Consider the following 22,154-nt stretch of genomic DNA (forward strand, 5'->3'; position numbering starts at 1 on the left):
GTTATATTTGGCCAAAACTGTGACACATGATTTCAAGTTGAAGGGGAGGAGAGACACAGGGTTCATGGATATAATGAAAAATAATGGGGCTGATGTTTTGCTGGAAGAAATTTGGTGTGGGATTGAGTTCAGGCGGGGATGTTAATGATATTTGTTTGTCTAATATTTAAACAAACCTTGACTGGTAAATTACCGGGTACAATTGTGGTGATATTGCTTTGAATAGTGATCTGTGGTAGCTGTAATATCGCTGCTAATTTTTATCCCTGGAAAACCGTATGTTCCTTCAAAATTTTGTTCTTCATATCTTCATTTCATCTTTCTTCACTGTTATACTCAGATGGCATAAAAATTGACCCTCTGCTACTGAATTCAGTACATATCTCCAGCCTCTCATTGTCTTCAGCCATGCTATGTGAGGAAGTTTCCTCCATTCGCCACCAAAGCACCTCAACATTTTCCTCTGATCCAGTTAACATACTTCTCAACACCTGCATTTCAAATCCTTACAGCCAGCTCACATCCTCATTTAGCGAAGCCTTCATTAATGCACCATTCTTAGCCACTTTTTCCATGGCACTTGTCATTGATTCTCTTTCTTAAGTCCAATGAAATTCTTCCCGTTTCAATGTTGCAAAACTTAAAAAAAAAAATAAAAGTTTGGCCCCCCCACAAGTCTATATTTATTAATTTTCTTTAGAAAATCAAAGCATATAACTGTAATTGTACAATGAGACTTACCTCTGAAGTTATATTATAGAAACCCTGATCTACTTAACCCTTTAAAGGCCTAACTAACTTACCAACTAATTTTCATTATTTTTTTTGCATATCCTATATGTTTTACCGCTAATTAAGAGATTGTGAAAGAAACCCAAACAAAAATTTTTAATGCGTTTCCAAGCATGTTCCCAAATGGGAACACACCACTACGTTTTGCCATGATTGAAAAATAAATGTACACTTGACCGAAAAAAAACTAAGTTCAACAGTGTAATATATATTAATCTTTTGAATAAACGAGTATTTGTTACTGAAAAACGAGTGTTGGGGAAAATATCGAATAATCCACATACAACAGAGGTGATGTATATAACCAATTTTGAAAAGATATAATTAACCACCAAGGTATGCACAAATCATGCGATTCACTTTGAAAATAAATACTTCCATACTTTATTTAAATAAAAAAAGCTACAAAAGTAATCGCAGATACGAAATATAATTTTTATAAATGTGTTCCCAGATGGGAACATTGGACTAAAAACGGTTAAATCTGAGGGAGTTTTCCATTGGTGTGTTCTACCTGGTATGTTTTTATCATTTTTGTAATATTCCCTTGATTTTTGTCCTTTAAAATATTACTTTTGACTTCTTATGATTGGTTATGAGGTAAATATTAGAGATCCCATTTTTGGACTTAATTTCATACTTCAGAGTTACAGTTTGTCTCACAAAATTTCTCTTTTATTATTACTCTTATGTCAATTCCGAACTGAAAAGGTTTTTGTATTGTATTGGCCACTTTGTATTTTTTAAGGACAGAGGTCTTATTCTGGTATTAGCTGAATTAGCTCTGTGTATATATGCGTAGCAAAATAGGCCCATGTAAAATCATCCATCTAAAATGAGCCCTTAGTCTTATCATCAGTTAGATTAAATGTGAGGCATTATTAATTAGTTTTACGGAAGCACTTAACCCAGTTTCATTTAGGAGGTTGAGTTGGTGTTGAATTTTCTGAATTCGCGAAGATGTAGTGGTGGTCATACCCTAATGACCCTGGGTTCATTTTTGTACATGCCAGAATTTTAATGGCATCATAATTTCTACTTTGTATATACATTGACGACTCATGAATTGAAGTCTTCTATTCTTCGAATGGGATGGGTGACATATGTCAGGGGTAGATAGCATTGACTGGAGTGAAGAGAGGCATTTGGCAGCCTAGCAAAGCCTCTTATCTTTTACCTCTCCTCTTCCCTCCTAGGGTGTCCAGATGTTCAGATTTTGCAGTACATGCCCTGTTTTGACAAGACCATATCTCCTCTTTTCCTTCCTTGCGTAAGTATAAGGCACCAAAACTTGAAAACTAGCATAAAAAATAAGATGTAAAGTTAGCAGTACAATTATTTTGTTGATAAAAAAATTGTAATTTTTAAGGGAACTTAAATTTTTGACAAAGATGAGTTTTGGTCCTGCTTCCTGCTATGAAGATTGGAAGTCTGGGTGGTCAGGAATTAGTTTCTACTTCCTGCTCTAGTGTGTACATTACAACTGCTCATTGAGTGGGATTGAGTGCTCATGAGTCTCACGCAGCATAGAAACAGACCACTAGTAGCATAATCTCAGCCTCCCTGGATGGGAAATTTGTAGGTGCTTTGTAGAGACTTGTGAATTATCTATATAGCAATGCACCATTGGCCATCCAGAACAAATATATGAGCTCCTGCCAATTAGCGACAATTGCTCGGGCAAATAACAGCCAAAGAGACTCCAAGAAATGACTGGGTGCTCACATTGAGCTACTACTCAAGGGTAAATTTCACAGCTGTTGTGGTATTGCTCCGAGTGCACATTCCCCCTGAATTCACCCATTCCTCCAACCTGTGACATTATGTACTGACTTAAACGAAAGCGTTGTGTTTGCATCTCCAAAGCTACGGAAGGAACTTCATTGCAATAGAGTAAATGATGGAAAACAAAATTAATTACAAAATATGAATTAAGTTTTTTATTTACTTAACCCATAGACTACGGGGATGTTTGTAAAAATTTTGTACTCATGAGACTCATCTGCAGATTGCAATAAAAACGTTGTTCAACGTTTGACCAATGCTCCACTACTTTTTCAGTTTCTCAAAATTTTTATGGTACAATATATATTAGTGTCATGCTCATAAATCACCACGAAAACTTCTACAATAATAATATATACAGCTTTAAATATTTTTTTCCACGTAAAACAACGATAGTCAACAAAATGAATGCTAATGACTTAACTAAAGCACTTCGAGAAAAATGGTCACTCTGAGATACAGCTCTAAAACAGTTCGTGCACAAATAATTCAAGGAATTCCTAAGAAGGTGTATCACTTCACTGAAGCATGCATCAACTCTCAATACTGTAGACTTAATATTTTATTTTTGAGATTGATAAATAATTTTACACGCGCAAGAGAAAAGCTGTGCGAGATTAACGGGCCTGAATAAGGTTAAGGAAAACATTATTTTCATCGTACATTGCGAATTGGTATCTTTCCAGGAGGAATTTAAGGGGAACTTAATGTTCTTCCCGTTAAGTGCTTTTTTATGGCGAGTAATGTGAGTAAATATTAACCTCTCAATCACCTTAATTAATTGAATTCACTTTAGTCAACGATTCAAGGTAACTGTTGTCGAATTTCGTTCTTCGTTTGTTTTCTCAACTGAATTTGTTAGTTTTCTGCTACATAAAATTTAAGTTGACTTTTAAATGGCATTCAGTTTCATGTCTATTTGAAATAGTCTATAATCACTTTATGGTCCTGAAGTGCCTTGGATTATTAGAGAATGTCTGTTAGGGGAACATGACCACGTTATTGGGACTTCAAGAGCACTTATTAGTTGTTTCAACAAGGTAATTTTTATTGACACAATTTTTGATGATGAAAGGTTCGTTAAACTGCTATTGTTCTCTCTAATAAGTAGTTCTTGATGTGCATTTCAAGAAGCTGTTTATGTTGATAAATCTTGTTGTACCAGAGATTATATTCATGAGCAAATCGTGCAACTATAAATGTTATTTGTAGGAACAACCCCTACTGCCTGACAATGTTTCCGCAGCTCGAAGCTACGTTCTACGCAAGAGAGATAAAAATGTGGTGAGTTTGTGTTTGAAATAATTTATTTAAATACTTGTATCTGCCGAAATCACATCGGCGCGAGAATTTCCCCAAATTTCACTATCATTCTGGAAATCCAACCCATTGTGCCGTTTGTGTTATTCAGGCAGGCCTCTTCTGTCGTGAAACAGTGATGTTATTGACTGCTCTTCTTTGACAATCACCCTACTTAAGCATGAGGATAAAGATGGTCAGCTATGGCTCATGATATCATTTGGTTTCAACAACTATTTTTCTTGCTCGGATAATTGCTTATCTTGATATCCTTAATTTTTGTAATCATATTTATGATCTTTATCACCAAGTAAAATGAAAGTGCTTTAATAATATTGGATGATGAACTTGCCATTGTTATCAAAGGTTGATTAATGTTATTAATATCGTCTTAACTCATTGAAAGTAGTGCGCACACATGGGTGTGAATGCAAATATAAACAAATAAAATTACTTCAATTATTGTAAAATATATGGAACTGTAACTTTTGGCTGAGTAGTTCTTGACAGAAATGCGGGATGCACATTTACCTTATCTCTGAAATACCATTCATTAAGTACCCAATTGACAACCTCTACAGAATCTCCTTGAAACTAGTGAGGGTCCTAGTTTGAGTCTAGTTCAAGATTTTTTTCTCTGAGCAATTTTCTCTCTTAAATTGCAGTTCACTATGAACATAATTTATGATGATGTATGACTAGTGATGCACATCCTTCGCAAATCTTAAGAGTACTCCAGAAAAGCTCTAACGTTACTGATAACATGAGGAGATTATGTAGTTGGGGAGGCATTTGATAACCAATTGCCAGTGAAAAACAAGGAAATTTATCAAGCTTGAAAACTTATGAAATAAAAACTGTTGGTTGCTCATAATATAAAATCCCTTGTTAGATAAACTGAAAATGTTACCAATCAAGTAGAGGCTTGAAGAAGAATTGATGATAATAGGTGTAGCGGCAGAACATGTGGAATTTAATTAATGTGTGCTACCGTCAAAAGGCAGCACTGCCGGGAGGAAGACAAGCGGAGGGCCCATGGCACCTTATAATAATGGGACCAAGGATTTGGGATCTTTAGCCAGAGAGAGCCAGTATCAGTTGAAGAAGAACCCTTAGAGCTTGTGCTCGACGACAACCAAAATACATGGCCATTGTGGAGTTAATTCAGTTGTACAATTCTACTTTTACTGTAGTTCAGCTTGAATCAAACTTGGTATTTCATTATTAGGGTTCAGTGTATTTGCTTAACACGATCATGCATAAACTGTAACTTTAAAATAGGAAAAGGCTCATCCCTGAAAATTTTGTCAATACAAGTAATTCTCTTCTGCTGGCATATTATGCTTATTCTTCATCAGCATATTTCATTCCAAGGTTCTTAATTATTTAAACGTACAGCAAATCATTCTAGGAATCAAGTGATGTTAACCCTTGAACAGGTCCACACTGGGTGTGTCAATGGATAAATTATTCTTTGAAGCCAATCTATTCATGCTCAAAACCTTCCAGCATTCCTCAAGTTGTCTTATAAGTATGTTGTCTATTTGTGAGTTTCATGTGCATTGGATTCTAATTAGTACTACATTCTGGTTATTTTTTTAATCCTTAGTCACCGGCTCACTCCATGCACCATTGCGACTTTTTGGAAATTTTTATCTTTTAGTTCCCAGGTTTTTCAACCATTTAATAACATTTTCAAACTACCTACATATCAAGGTTTATATTCCTATGATTCAAATCACTACAACAATTATGACTTTTTGAAACCTCAGGCATGATTCTCTTAGATTGTGCTGGTACGACTTCCGTGTGAGGAAATTTGAATATTTTTCACCCCGATTTTTTAAACATTTAATGATTGGGATAATGCCGCATAATGAGATGCCCACAAACTAGGAAAGACAGGGAAATCAAATGTTGTAGCATTAAATAGGCAAAAGACAGGAAAACTTCAACGCTCTCGGAATCTTTTGGGGAATTAATAACTAGTTTGGGCCATAATCGTAATAATAATTTTATTTGTCCTAGAGATCACATGGGTACATACAGGTGACAATGGAAGTAAAAAATAAAAATATATAATAATATGCAGTTACAATAAATGAGGAAAAGGAATAGTTACAAAATTGTAGCCTCAGTTGGTGGACATAAATTACTCAAGAGCACAACATAAAATCCTTCAGGCTATAGTAGTTATTGCTCAATAATACTTCTTCAGAGGATTCTTAAATGGCAGAGGTGGAAAATATTGGATCTTATATGGTAAATTGTTAAAGATTTTGGTTAGGTAAAATAAGGGTCCAAAAAAGCTCACTGACTGCATTTTGGGTAGAAGAATTGAATGATTAATTCAATCAAAGGCTTTGCTTAGATCAAATAAAACACCAGCTGCTAATTTATGCTCCTGAAAAGCTGTGCATTGCTGGTCTAATAGCTGATAGATGGCAGTACTTGTGGATCTGAAAAAATTAAAATTTTTACGATAATTCATTACACCATGGTGAAAGAGTTTTTCAAATATCTTAGAGAAAGCAGTCAGTACAGATTCATATACTGTGCACCATAGTGTGCTGTTGTTGTACCCTCTTGCTCCGCCACAATGGTTTGACATATGGTTGATTAGTGAGGTGAAGGAGTGCTTGGCTGGCTCTATTCTGCTGGTGAAATGGTGAAACTTCCTTTCTTTGCGACAATAGTGTCATATTACTACCCAATAAGTGTTTCAGATTCTGAAACCAGTCTTTCCATTTCTTCATGGTGAAGTTGAGGATCTTCGTGAGAGGTGTATGGGTGGTTTGTAAAGTCAAAAGTCCTAAAACAAGAAAATGCAGGCTACCACCAGATCAACATTGATGTCAATGATGTTGTTAATAGTTCGAAACTGTCCCAAGTCAATATTGGTGAGGGTGAATCTCTTCATCTCTGTGACAAGATAAATTTAGGGTGAAATGTAAGAATTGTTGAATTCCATTGTCAAGAAAAAGTTGAGAGAAGCCCTATAAAGTGCAAATTTACCAAAGCAGCATCATGTCTGTATCCTAATAAAAATCTTAGAGAACCTGAGCTTTGTGAAACAGTCATGGTTACTTGTCTTGCGGTTTTCCTGTCTGGAATCCTATGACTGCTCTGCAGGCAGACCACACTGGTATCCAGTCAAAAGGTTTGCATCCCAGGTGGTTAAATTACAGCTCATAGGCTTTAACATGGATATGGATAGATGGTGCTTATTCTTTCCGAGTCAATTTAACTCAGAAGAGGACTTTAAGTATGTATTCCAGAATCCAGACAAGTGAGACGCCAACTATCAGTCGAAATCAGAAGTCGAGCTCAGAGGATACAAAGGAGTTAACCTTAGGAAACCATATTGACAAATCATTGGCATTGTTGGGTATTTTCTGATTTTTCTTGTTATTTTGTTGGTATTAAGCTATGATAGGTAAGTAGTATATTTTATGCAATCACATTTATGTATAATGTCTTTCAGTTGCCATTCATTGCTACAATTCATCACTTACTGTGACAGTGGTTTGTAGATTTAAAGCATTCAAGGTAACCAATGTATCACACATTTTCTTTTCTTCCCTACTAAGAATAGCGTTTTTCTATCTGAGTCGGGTATTAATGGTCATTAGGAGCCCTTTGAGTAATTTCCATGAGCTAAAAGCGGATATTTCAGCCATAATTTATTACTTTCTGAATCTTTATTGCTGTTTTTTGCTGCCCCTAGGTATAGAAATACCTCCTGAAAACCAAGGAAAATCATCCTTTGCATTCACTACTTTATTTTTAACAGTTGGTGATCTTGAATAAGCTGCTGTTAAAAATCATCCTGAACATCTTTTTAGAGAGTAGGCTCTGTGTGAACACTTCAGAAGAGGCAAGATACTGAAATGGAAATAGCAAACATGAGAAGATTATGGATAAAAGGAAGAAAAATGACTTTAAAGCTGAGAATCATTCTCTGAAAGAAAAACGGGAAGAGGTGGAGAAAACAATTGAGAAGATTAAGAAATGATAATCTTTGCCTTATTTATGACAATTGTCCGGTGACAACTGAAATATTTATTTATAGTCATTTAATGTAAGATAGCAATATTTTCACACCAAGTGCCTCTGTTGCATTAAAAATTGCATAAGTTGCAGCCCAGTTATCTTGAGTTCAGGACATCATCTCTGTTTCCATACATGTACTCAATCAAAGAGAACCTTGCTTAGTAGGAGAGAATCACTCATAAGATTGTAAACAACAACAAACCATGCAAGGCTGATTCGAGGAGTTTGCTAGTAATTGAGGAGTTACCCCCTCAGCAGGAGCCCATGGCATAATACATTTCTCTTTGTAAAGTTAAGGCTGTTATTTGCTGAGAATAGCTATAGAAGCAAAAGACAGATTGTAAATCAGAAAAATGTGTGTCTCTTTTTTTACAAGCCCAGAACCTCTCGAATACCGGTCAAATGCTCTACCAGTTGCATTACCATGACACTTAGATTTCCCATGATTTTGGCTGGGATTTATGCTCAGAAAACCCACAAGTTAAGCAATGGATGGCACTGGGGCAGCTCGCAACTCACCAACAGTTGAAATGGATGAGGACTCAAGAATGAAAGTAAAGATACTAACTCACATGATAGCTGGAAAGAGACAGGAACATTCATTTCTGGGCTTGCTGAGTAAAAGTGAAGCTTGCCAATATAGCCGATGCTCTCCTTCATACATTCACATGACACGATAATTGCAAGCATACAAATAGTGTCATAGATGAAGAAAGAAAGAGATTAGAACACATTACAGGAAAAGGATTTGGACAATGGTGCTGAGGCAGATGGAAAAAGCCAGAAATGAGAGGGTAGAAATGTGACTGGGACTCAAACCCTGAACCTCTTGACTACAGCTTCAGTGCTCTGCTAGTTGCACTACCAGGATGCTTAGAATTACCATGATTTCGGCTGGGAATTATGCATAGAAAACTCAAATATTTTTTTCATATATTAAAAATTCTATTATGATGATAAGTGTGTTTATTCTTATCAGAAAATTTTTTCGTATCTTAAGATGAGATGTGTGTTGATTTCTGCCCTCATTTACCCAACTTTATTTAGGTGCACTTTTGAGTCATATTGAAAACCTCTAGTGAACAATTTCTTAGAATAATATGGAGGAAACTGCCTGGGAAAATACAGGGAAATGATGTAGAAGAAAGTACTCTGACCGTTTATGTGTGAATTACTTTCTCATGCCTGGGATTCGAATTATTTGGACAAAGTTTACTTTATGAATCCTCAGATGTGATATCACATTGAGTGCTATCGACAACATACGGGTGCAGCTGCGTATTGTGCGTTTTCATGTGCAATACGCAGCTGCACCTGAAAGTCTTCAACATCAATGAATCTCGCTGCGAAAGCCTACGTTCCAAGTCACATTGAGTGCACTGAGAATAGTCTAAAATGGTGTTGTAAAAATGCTAAACCTGATAGTAATGATGAATTATGTTTTAACTTGGTTTTTAATTGTGTTTCAATGTCTAAAATGGAAAGAAAAATACATATGTAACATTATGTATGCTTAGGCATCTAGTTAGCTTCAGAAATAGTTTTCAAATGTTTAAAACTGACTTTTTCCTTTCTAATTAAAGTATGACTGCTCATGCTTAGTCCCATTACACACTCTTGCTCCCTGTTTTTTTTTTACTTTTCCCCTTTCCTAGTTTTCCTTAACGCCCAACCTCACCTTTCCTCTCCTCCACTCTGCCTCGGCTCGTAGAGGTGGATTAGTGAACGTGTGTGTGAGGGAGTGTTAAAGTGTCAAATCATTGAAAGTGATGGAAGAATCTAATGTTAGTGAAGTTATATCCTATAGATTTAAAGCAAACTTCCCTTTAGTGCTCCTTCCTCCTCAAAGTCCCCCCTATCGTCAGCAAAGGTTATAAAGGCCATGGCGGCGAGGAGCAAGGAAGAGGATTGACTATGAAAGAAGTAACCCATGGGCGAAGGCTCTGCCTGACAAACCAGCAACAACCAATTTGTGTGGAGGAGACAAAAGGAAAGCAGAAGTGAACATTAGGGGAGTTGCTGGCAGCGAGTTTATTCACACACAGATTTGGCCCACTGTTACCTGAAGAAGGACTATTCGTCCCCCCATTTCTGCTATATCAACAGCCTGGCGGAGAATATGGAGCACCACAACCTGATGCCACTCCCATCCCAAGAGAGGAGGAGTAGAACGTCAGAAGATTTTAGTGCAGAGATATGTGCAGGCTGTCACTGTCTTAGGAGTGGGCACATAGGGTCATTGCCCAACGGGAATTATCCCTTAAAATTCCCCCCACCCCCTCAAAGAAAAAGAATGCTTCAGCTGCAGTGCTAACTTCTTATTGAAATCATCCCCTGCCCTGTGAAAGTGCAAATTGAATAATTATTGTCGTTATTGAGGATGAGTGTGCAAAACAAACAGGAAGGATTAGTCAATACCCCCCTGGAATCATTAAGAATATTTAAAATTGTTCAGCGGTGTTCATTTCTTTTTTTGTGATATCGTCTGTTATGCGTTTTTATAGCTATTTTCTTGATCATTTATGTTTCATTGCCCATCTATCCAGCCCGTATTTAGCTAGTGAGAGGGTTCTTATTTCATGTAATACTTATGCCAAGACTTAACAGTAATGATCTGTGGTTGAATGGACGAAACGGTGTGAGTGTGTCATTCGCCTTATAACTTGAGGAGTTCTTCTAAGAGGCTCCCAATCACCCTTGGTCATACCTTTCCCCGATGTCTATGTGCACTTCTCCGGCGGTAAAGCCCAGGAGTATGAAGGATTGGAGTCACTCAAGGATCCCCCACTTGCATATCTTCTCCTCTGAGATTCTTTTTTTTTTGCTGTGTATTTGGTGGTTCGGGTTTGTTCTGTAGTCTCGTGTGCGAGGAATTCATCTTATTTTTATTTTACACGTTTCTGTCTGCCCAAATACAATCTGGGCGGGCCGTGGACCATTACAGTATATATTGAGTAAATTCACTGGGGCAGATCACATGTCATATGTCATGCATTGTATGCACACCATATCATGAATATGACATTTGAGAGTAAATTATGGAGATTTTTTTTACCTTTTTTGAGCTCTTTATCTTTGTTCTTCTAAATTTGAAAATAGAACTTAATTTGAATATTTTGTTGAGTACTCCATTCAAAATCAATTCTTATTCAGTATATTATTAACTGTATAGTAATAATTTAGTTCAGTGAAATATTTTTTAGGAAACTTGGAAGTTCTGCCTTTGTCATGCTTGAGCTTAACACTTATATTCCAGAATCCCATTCCAAACATGCCCAGTATATTGGACAGTTGACTGGTGAACACTATCTTCCCTATACGAGAATAATCTTCCAAGGTAGGCTTCAGATATAATTTTATATTTTGAGCATCTACTTCTCAATTCCCTTTTGCTGATCAAAGTGAAATCTTATGCTGCACATGTGGATCATCCCCTTATGCATCATAATTGTTTTCTTTTCTTGAATTACATCCCTGAGTCATAATTTATTTTGTGGTAATTATCTGATCCCTCCCATTGTGAGTAAAAACATTATGCCTCTCTTCCCATAGTAATTATGCTTTGCATTTCAAGAATTATTATTTTTACTGTAGTATTGCATGCATCCATATTCAAACTCTATGATGGTATTTCCTTAAGGTGCATGCCCAAAATCATTTGGGAATCCCTTACATTCATGAATAATTTTTGCTTTAAGAGTGCTTAAAAGCAGCAAATAACTAGGAAGTGTCATTTATCCAGTCTACAATCAGAAAATGTCACTTTTTGTAAATATTTATTGGTATTATAGAAATAATGCATTTGGAGACAGGAATGTATATCTTTTAGTCCATTGAATGACTATGAACTTTTTTTAATGTTATAATGCTGTTTTTATTTCTAGAAATTTTTATAAGTATACTATTCTTCTTGTTCTAATAGATTCTATTTAAAGCATTCTTCCTTTTCTGTTGAGTGTATGAATTTTGAATTGAGATTTATTTTTTTATGATTCATTTGACCTCTCTATAATGCGTTAGGCAAATTAGCTTTACATATGCAATTAGAAGATATCTGCAGATGTGAAACGTTGTGTGAAAAAATTATTCGAGTAAGCCTCTTCTGTGTGTTTATTCATTTGATGATTTGTACAAGATCAGTGTTTGTGGATGCAGAACCTTCCAATTGAGAAGAAATTTTGAATATTCAGGTAATTATAATTAGTACATATCGAATCACCTTTGTATCATGAATTGATCATGAATTTAAATGGACAAAAATAGTTTTACATATCTTAGATGTTAAAATACTTAGTATTAAATATTGATGAAGTTTTTTATAGTGTCATTGATTCTTTGTCAAACTATCATCAGTGTTGAAGCCAGTACAATCAAAATTTTTTGCTTGCAGGTTTACATTCAGTCAATGATTCATCCCAAAGGTTGGTTTTGATGGGTGGGGGTAGATCTCACAAAACTAAGTCACAAGCATATCTTCATATAATCTGGGTCGGTAGGCCTGTTCCTTTTTTTGGGGGGGCCTCGTACTTAGAGGATTTATTTTGGAGATGTCCAAAGGGTTCACTTGGGATTTCAACCGATGATCCTTTGGTCGTTAGCCAAGCATTCTACCCACTGGAATATCACTCTCCCCAGGTTTATATTAGCTAATTTTAATTTAGCTACTCAGGAGTGATATGAAATATAGCACTTGCTTCTCAATTGAGAGTAAGGGTAACATGAAATTGAAGAAAAGAAAGAAGGTAAAGGATCATGTTGCCTGATATCCCAAGTATCAGTTTTAGGTTTGGAGGAGAGAATATTTTGGAAGAATAAGGAAGTTAAGGCATAGATTATATTTTTAGGCTTCCATCTTGATATGTTCGGAAGAGCTTGTTCTCTTATGTCTGCTTGATCTCAGTTGGTGGTTATATTAATAGTTTTTAATTACCTGTGAAATAGAAATCTCACCACCCGCGTGAACATAGTCAAGGAATGTGAAGCTGGTGAAAGGTACTTTATGCTGTGATTATGTATGGAAAATAAGTTGAATCAGTTAAACTAGCACAACTGCAAAATCATATGCTTCATATTATGTGGAAGTCAAATACTTTTAAAGCTTTTGAGACTGCCTAACCCTCTTGTGGTGTTTTGAAAAATACGCTAAAGAATCATAGGCATTCTCTTGAATTTTAAGTATCACATCTTGCCAAACTTTTCTCAAGGTTTGGTATTTAATGGCCAATAGGTTGTACAACCTATAGAAGATTAGCATCTGCTCAATTTCCTTGGTTTTTACTATTTGGTAGATGAGTGACTTCATAGCCCCTTGAATTATCATCCATTGAAATTTTTAACGCCATATGAAAATTGATAAGATGTATTTATATTGATATACAGTGAGTCCTCGTTTAACGTTGTTGATTCGTTCCTGACAAAGTCGACGTTAAGCGAAACAACGTTAAACGATGCAGTGTTTCCCATAAGAAACAATGTAAAAAATTTAAATTGGTTCCTAGCCATGTTCCTAACAATCCATTTCTTCGTGAAGAATCCAGAATTTCCCGGGCGAGAATCCAAGGAGGCCAATTATCGGAGCCGTAACTTTAAGCAGACTTCGTGACCAATCGGGAGACACCAGAATCGGGCCAAAATGAAAAAAATCTGAATCTGACACTCGGAAGCACGAGGATGAATGGCGAGTCAATTTTCGTGATGATATGAATTCTTTAACCCGGCGGAAATCGCGAGAAACATTCATTACCGATTATTCACTTCAGCATGATAACGATTCATTCGAAACGAAACGAATTTTCATAACGAAAAGGTTGGGAAGAAGGCATTATTAAATGAAATATAAAAACTAAAAAGAAAGTAATTTAATGGCGAAACATCGATATTTTCAGTAACAGAAGAAATTTTAATTGTAAAAACTCGACCGATCTCTCCAGCAGTTGCACCTTCTTCAATTCTTTTAATAATACCAAGTTTTTGTTCTAATATCGCCGTTTTTTCTTCACGTCTGAAGAACCACCAGGATAGCCACTCACTCTTCTTCGTGGACATTTTTTTCGGTTGGCATCAGAAAAATATACGGATAATGGGTAAATGAGGCGATAATTATTCGCTCAGATGCATATTTAACATACGCTACCCACGCCAACCTTTTCTGTCGAACGAAAATTACCAATCGCATTAATATAGTAATATTTACTATACATCAGATGCGCTTGCGCCCTATTTGCCATTCATTTTTTTTCGCCGCGCATAATTTGAACAACGTTATCGCGAAGCAATAACGACGTTAAATGATCAAGGGTTTCAATTTTTGGACAACGTTATCGTGAAACAACGTTAAACGGGACGACGTTAAACGAGGACACACTGTATGTATTTTCCTTAATACATGCTACACTTAAAAAAATATTCAACTTATCGGTTTAACTCTCAGGGAAGTACTCCATTGTAAAAGAGTTATAGAAATTTTGTTGGAGTCTTTAGTTTGTTGAAAGATTACTTTATAAGTTATTTCATTTTAACATATATTATACTTTGTGGAGAGTTGGTAAATTATGTTGGGATTGGAGGTTATCATTTTAGAAGTTTTTCTTGTTTTTTTTTAATCATAGGATCCATTTCTTTCTTCAAACTGTGGTATGTAGCAATGTTAAATGAAATAAATAATTTGAACACATCTTTTATTGCTGTAATTCTTGATGCTTATTATCAGCATTGATATTTCAGTACATGTAGTCCCGTTACCACTACAAAATTTTCATTCACCTGTTGTTGGGTCATTTTCCTTCCCTTGTCTGCTCCTGTAAGGAGTGTCGCCCTTCTCAAGGATTCCCAAGTCAGCCCTTCTCGGCCGGCCCCTTTCTCCCATGGCCATTCTGATAATTCATTAATAAAGTGCTCAATGTGGCTGTGCTATAGCCAAAGGCTGAGGACAGCATAGGAAACCTCATATTAAATTTCATTGTGTAAAGGGAAATAATTGAAATTAACACTTACAAATGGATTTAATAAAATCATGGTTCTCCTCCTTCGTGTTAGACTTATTAAATTAATAAATAAGTAAATAAATTTTTTATTGATATAAATAACATATGAGCAAAGTAACCATGGTAGGTGAAGGAGTACCATTATCATAATCAACCAATAAATGATATTCTCAGGCATGGAAAAGTCTGAGGGGGAAGGAGATATCTGGGGGTTTCCCATTTTAATTATGGCCCTATGTGCACTGCACAGGAGCCCAAAATTGCACTTCATTTTACACTCGTTCTAAGGGTCATAGCTGTATCATGTGCAGGAATTATATGCCCTGGACAATTTCTGCACAATGTATAGCAGGATTTAGAAGAATCACAGAAAACCATGGAATATGGAATAGTGCGGATTTTTTTTCTGGGGAGTCAAATTTTGAAGACTAAATGGAAGCTTAGCAGTGGAGAAGTCCTTTTAAAATTTCCCCACCATTCAGGTCCACAGCCAGAAAAATAATCACTAGAAGGGAGATGGAGATGGGTTTTTCAGGGAGAAGGAGGGGGGTCTTTTGGAGGGAGTACGGTTGGGACTATCTTGTAAACATTTTTGGGGAAATTAACCCTCTTGATCTCCTTCTGCCACTCTCAAGGCAATTCCATTTATATGGGGAAAATATTTTAATTACGGGTATGAATAAATTGGATGGATAGTGCTGTAAAAGCATAATGTATTAATGTATCTTCAGTTGCCATATTTTTTCAGAATTTTTCTTCATTGAAGAAGTCCGTGTGTACCCAAAGGTATTAATATACTGAGTGCTAAGAAGGAGAAGTAATAGCTAGTTAACTTTTTGGTCGACACGAAAGATTTCAGACCGATATTTATGTGTTTTTTATAGCGTGATATTCTTGTATGTAATGGAAACATGCCGATTTCAGATTTGAATAGTTTTTTTTTCCAGTTTTGAATAAATTTATTTTACTTGAGATTCTTATTTGTTCATATGAAGCTTGAGAAACTTAGGTGGTTATATAGATGATGGAGACGAATCCACCACTATGTGCACCACAGTCAAGGTCGTATGAATTGTCAGCACTTGTTCATTTTATCATGCCTCATTTTTCATTTGTTTTGGTCCCTTTTTTCGTTCTCGGTAGGGGTACTTAATTCATTATTTGCATTGCCTATCTGCAGTTTTGTTTTGATTTTCCTTTAGTTCATTCTACGCCTGAATCGGTATGATGCACAATACATAGAGTTCCATTCTTTTTTGTGGAGAATCTATGTAAGACCTTGTTAACTAAACGTTGCAAAAAATTTTGGTATAGAAATATAATTTGACATATTCGTGTAACTCTGAAGTCTGTTAAAAACTAATTCCATAGCTTAATTAAGTCACCGTTAATATTTGTCGCCGTATTAATTGTGATGAGGTTTTTGGATACTTATCTAAACACAGTGTTGTTCACCGAGACCCTAAATCGCATTTCATTGAGAGAATTCGGTAGATGCAGGGGAAAAATAAAGTCACGATGAAAAAAATTCTCATTCGGCAATTGGATCGTCAGTTTTAGATTAAAAAAAAAAAAACGCGACAATTGCCGCCCACTTTTCAAGAGTTGGTGACGTCATTTGAGTTATGGCTCATTTAGGGGGGATGCTTTCACAGAATCGCTTTCAAGAGTGTAGACACAAACGATCCACCCGCGGCCCGTGTACTATGCCGAGGTGTAGCAGAGAAGGAACGGCACGCTCGGAATGAGTCCGTGGTGTCATCAACTTATCTGGGAAGGGGTATTCAGGGAGGTGATTTTTCGTTCCAAACAGCTCGAGAAGTAGTTGACGGATCGACAAGCGGAAAAATACGGGTCTCTTTATTTGTTTCAAATTCTATAAAAATTAGCAATCAAAAACAAAAAAGATGAACGAGCACATTTTTATCCCCGGGAAAACCTGCCAAATGCAAAACTTGTCGAATGCCTCGAAAAGTAGGTGACGGATCGAAAAACGGAAAAATACGGATCTCTTTATTTTTAAATTCCATAAAAATCGGCAATTAAAAAAGATGAACGAGCATATTTTCATTCCCGGGAACACTTGTCAAATGCCTCGGTAAGTAGACGACGGATCATTAGATTTCTGGTTCATTCACTCGGTTAGAATCATAGAGTTATTAAAGGACTATATACTACTGAACTATATACTCTAAGGTTAGAATCACTCGTTCATTTACTCTGGTAGAATCACTCGTCGATGGAAGGAGTCGCTCCAGTAAGTATCGACACAATGAACCGCGCGAAGGCGAGGAGAAGCGCTGCCTACGGTGACCCGCTTGGCAGAAGGTGGTCAATTATGTGCAAAAAGGTTAAGATAGTTGATTTTTCGCCCTAAATAGTTCGAGAAATGAAGAGTGGATCGAGAAACGGAAAAGTATGGGTGTTTTTACTGTTAGAAATCAACCATTATCGGAAATAAAAATCTACGATCCCAACTGGCACTTCTTTTTCCTTCACTGCCATTATTTAAAAAAAATCGTAACGATGTCATTTTCTCTCAATGGTCGATCAAATACTATTTGTGTTATCTAGGTTTGAATTAGCTATAGAAATCAATTTATTTCTGATAGATCTTATCTGATCGAGGGAAGTATTTATTTTTTTATTCCGACAGGTATTCAATTTGAGCCTGTATCTTATCTTATGGTTTCATAAGGTCAAGACACTGCGCGAATGAAGTTTCGAAATTTTAATAAAAAAATTAGAGAATTTTTGTTGAAAAATTGGCGGGGGTGGGGTAGCATTGTGCATAGTATATATTCAGTTATCTCTTTAAAATCAATTATTAACTATTATAAAAGTAGTGATGGGTTGCTCGAATGTTGGAAATGTTAATAAACGAATGTGATGAGGAAACTGACCGAAGTACGCAATTAGGTAAATGTAATCAACGAGAAATTATCAATGAGGTCGTTCTATTTTTATTTATCCTTGATATTTCCAATAAGATTTGTTGGTCTTCTCGTCGCTTTTGCTTCAGGGCATTTAAAGGCCTGAATGCAATGAACGAAAGATAATGGTACTTTATTCACTATTCTATTACGCATTTTTTGTTCTGATGTAAACAGTTATTTCGGAATACATTTATGCGCTACGATTCGGAAAGAAACTTAAAAATTCTATTTACGTATGTCATTCTTGAATGTCTTTTTCCAAAGCTACGGGGGAAATCATCCACTTCGGCACATTCGTTTACCTCAAAAATGCAGGAAAAAGTGAAAAAATTGGCTAATTATTTAAGAGTATACAGAAATATTTTTTCGCTGAAACGTTTTCCGTCTCTTTATTGCTACTTTCGACTGGCGGCATAGTACCGCTAAAGCGCATGAGACTTTGGGTGTAAAATTAGAGGTGATTACCTTTTCTGAAGGTACTCCTCATCTCAACTCCTTTTTCACCTACAGGATTGATAACCGGACTTGCGTAAATATCCAGTACAGAGCAGTGGCGCAGCGAGGGGGGGTTTTGTGGGATATACCCCCGAGCTCAAAGAGATTTTAAGTTAAATCTATTTTACTTAATTGGATTAATATTGCTTATAGAATAGTGTGAGGATTAACAAAATATCCCTCAGAAGGCCGTAAATCTCAACATTTTGAACCATTTATCTTAATAACTGTTTTTCTTGCGGAGGGCCCCCGCACCTAGCGCTTACCCTGGAGGGTATACCACACCCCCAGGCACCCCAGTATTAATATCTGTTCATTTTATCTCTGCTGGTGTGGTCATAGCAAGTAGAGATGAGGGGAGGGAAAGTTTCTCGACATGTGACTTTGCCTTTGCCAATCAGCAAACAGTAGGCGTGGCCTCAATGAGTCGCTCTCAGATCTCCAATGAGTGAGCATCGTGAATCTGCTCGTCGAGCAGTGTTGCCAAACCTCACGCGTTCATTCAGCGCGGTGGCTGACAATGTCATGGGCTTCTGTGAAAGGATTATCCCCAATGCCTTCCAATTGAGGAGGTATATTGTCTCGGCGCCGGGGCCAAAATACCTGTGGCCACCTATGACTCACACGATTTCAATGACAAAGTAAGGCGGCTATGTACATTTGGCAACGTTATGTTCGCTCCTCCTCTCTCTCTCTCGGTACTACCCCTCCCCTATCAGCGAAACCATCCGAGAGTGTTCGGACTCTCACGAAAGCTCACCCGCAGACATAAAGTGAATAGACTATAGTTGCGCCTGAAACCCCCCCTAGCCTCAATTTCTAGCTGCGCCCCTGGTACAGTGTACTTTCCTTCAATAGAAGTATAGATCGAGCGTGTACTAAGATGGAAAGCTGTATGCCATTATGCCTAGTGATCGGAATAAAGGAGGCGTATAACAATGTTTATGGATGGAATGAAGATGAATGCCTCACGCGGTGCTAAAAAATTAATTCATTGTTGATGCGGGCTCAGGCTTGGCGATTATTAAAATGGGTCACGACGTTTTCGAGGTATTCTTACTGGCTAGGGTGCATTACTTGTAGTAATAAAGATTAATTTGTAATTCATTTTACACTCACTACAGTTTTGAATTTATTTGTATGCACTAAATTCCTTTCAATGCTTTTCTTTGGGCAATGAGTATTTTTTGTTTTATTTTTTTTCATTTCCGCATTTAAGAATTTTGAAGTTAGCCTAATTACAGGATACCTTACTTCCCCGATTGGAAATAATTGCTGTAAGTACGTAAGTATGGAAGAGTAAATATTATTATTATATTATTAGGAGCCACTTTTTCGTAGCCTCTGAAGTATTAGTGATTTTAACACAATTTATATTGCCGGCTGCTGAACTTGTTTAACTGCTCCACTTTTACTCTTGCTCTCCTTGTTATGGTAATAGTAAAACCAAAGTTATGCCATTCTTTAGAACGTCTCGAGCTGAGAGGTGGAGCGGTTCGACTTTTAGGCCACAGCAGACGCGGCATTGATGATATGATGAAGAGAATTGCTTCAGGAAACAAGACATTTATGAATAGGAATGAGCAGATGAGAGGATTATGTTGTGTAATAGGGTCAAGAAAATGTTGATGATGAGTATGATATGGTGTGTAGTGGATGACGGTGCGGCAATGTGGACGCTGATGAAAGAGGACGAGAAAAGGAACGGCGATGAGCAAGAAATGGTGGGCGAAGAGAGGAAATTTCTAAATGAGATCCTGGATGGCGCGAGTATTAAGTGGGGAGGGGATGTTAAATGTCATGTTAGAGGGAAGAATATTCGATGAGCGAGGAAGGAGAAGGAAAATAAAAGGATTCTAAGTTAGCTGAAAGGGATCAGACCTTATTCTGAGTTGAAAAGGAAAGCCCAATATGGTAGGGTAGACAAGCCGGGTTGAATCGTAAAATTACTCGTACGAATCTACCTTACCGAACTTTTCTTAAAAGCATTAAGGTTCAACTGTAGGTAACTGTTCGATGATCAAAACAGAAGATCCACCGGCGATGTAACATCGCTATTTTGTCGTTGGCTCCCCACATTCCAATTTGCGACACTCAATACGACCCTTAAAGTGCCCATTGATTGCGAATCTTGAAGAAATCTTCCTCAGATTGCGATCGCTCACGATTTTTTAATTATTTTTTTATTCCCTCGTTCGCACCTCCGAATGCATCCTCACGTGTGGCGCGGCTGTTTTGCTGGCCTTGGGTCACACGATGTCAATTTATTAAGACTTCGTTAAGTGGTGCGAAATGGTTGCGTTGACTCGAAGCGAGGAGGCGGATGAGTGATCATCAGGTTGGTGGGCCTCCAGGGACGAATCACCATCCTCATCTCACCATTTGAGGACCGCGCGGGCCCTCGTAATGTTCTTCGATGCTCGGCTTTCACTTGAATCGGTTCGTTCATGCGAGTCTTATTTCTTTTTCCGGAAACCCGTCCACCTATCGCGTGTACCTTACGTTATTGCGTTCAGGATAGCTACAACATCTTCCCGGAGGTCTCCTCATTCAAGAGAGACACTTCAATTTGTCGCTATAATCTTCATATGTAATTCGTGGATATGAAATTGGCTTAGTCAGTGTAGATCATGTAATTTTAAAGAACTTCTCTGTAGGTGATTTCACGGTAATTTTCTGAAAATATTCCATCGATGGATTTTATTTTTTCGCGCATGTCGATCGGACAACTTTTCATCGCATGACCTCTCGTATTTTTTTCGCTGTTTTTCCTTTAATTTACGAGTCAATTGGATTCTTTGTTGAAGAGTAATGTGAAAAACATAGCTAGTGGATATTAACATTGGAAAATAAAATGATCGTGCTTCCCCGTCTTTTCTTTTGTAGTTCAACACATCTTCTTGAATTTCCTCCTTGCGTCCATATATTAGAAAAGAAAATCTCAATCTGTGCGTGCTTGAAGAAGTTCTTTTTTTAATTTCCATCTACCCTAGAGGTGATTTCTAGAGTATTCATCAGGTCACTACGATAATACCCATGATCTCGTAAAGATAATTATTCGTAATTTTTCTGGATTATTTTTCACTGTTTGTGTAATGTTAAATATTTTACCTACAACACTTATGTGAATAATCTAAATTGATGTTGGCTTTAATATTTATCGATTTATCGTGATAAAAATATAACCATTTGAGTTGCTTTATTAATTTATGGGTGTCAGTTAATGCAGTAAATCACCTTCCCTTCTTGACAGCGATTGTAAAAATTTTCTAAAATTTGAGGACTGAGGCACACAAACAGGAGACATATGGGAGGAATAAATCGCAATTTTTTCCTACTTGAAGTTGTTAATGATACGCTAATTAGCCCACGGATTGCATCGCCCTCTCCGCGGTTCGTTCATTCATATGTATCACATCTTTTAGCGCTGTTCCGTTCATCGTACCCAACAGTCCTCCTCCTCGCGTTATGGAAAGTTACGCTTCCTTGAGAAGGCCTCCCCCGCTCAACTCACCGCGGTCCTCCCACGACTTCTATTTCTTCGAATCCATCCCCGGAATAGGTTTCGCGACACCTGTCTTGCCTCTCCCCGATTTCGGTCCCCCGTGATATTTTTTAGTAGAGCATAGCATCACCAATCCGACGTCTTGGCCAGGCTTACACATCCGTTTGACATTTCCTGTTCTTGTTTACCGTCGCTTATCTCGTTGATTGTATAATTTGTAATTCAATAGAATAATTATACACGGTCGATCAGGACGCATTTATGGACTACTGAACACCGTTGTATACTACCTTCGTATTATAAGTA

The 22,154-nt window shown here is 37.0% G+C and overlaps 1 protein-coding gene across 1 annotated transcript in view; it reads left to right on the top strand.

Moving 5' to 3' along the window:
- Window positions 1-3,411: 3,411 nt before the first annotated feature.
- Window positions 3,412-22,154, top strand: part of LOC124158773 (kinase D-interacting substrate of 220 kDa B) — a 123,470-nt gene continuing 104,727 nt past the window's right edge. Inside the window, exons 1-3 of the mRNA XM_046534083.1 lie at window positions 3,412-3,617; window positions 3,790-3,861; window positions 11,186-11,266. The gene's annotated coding sequence lies outside the window, so the exon portion shown is untranslated. The remainder of the gene's footprint in view (window positions 3,618-3,789; window positions 3,862-11,185; window positions 11,267-22,154) is intronic.

The sequence above is a fragment of the Ischnura elegans genome, chromosome 5 (assembly GCF_921293095.1).
Source record: "Ischnura elegans chromosome 5, ioIscEleg1.1, whole genome shotgun sequence".
Classification (NCBI taxonomy): domain Eukaryota; kingdom Metazoa; phylum Arthropoda; class Insecta; order Odonata; family Coenagrionidae; genus Ischnura; species Ischnura elegans.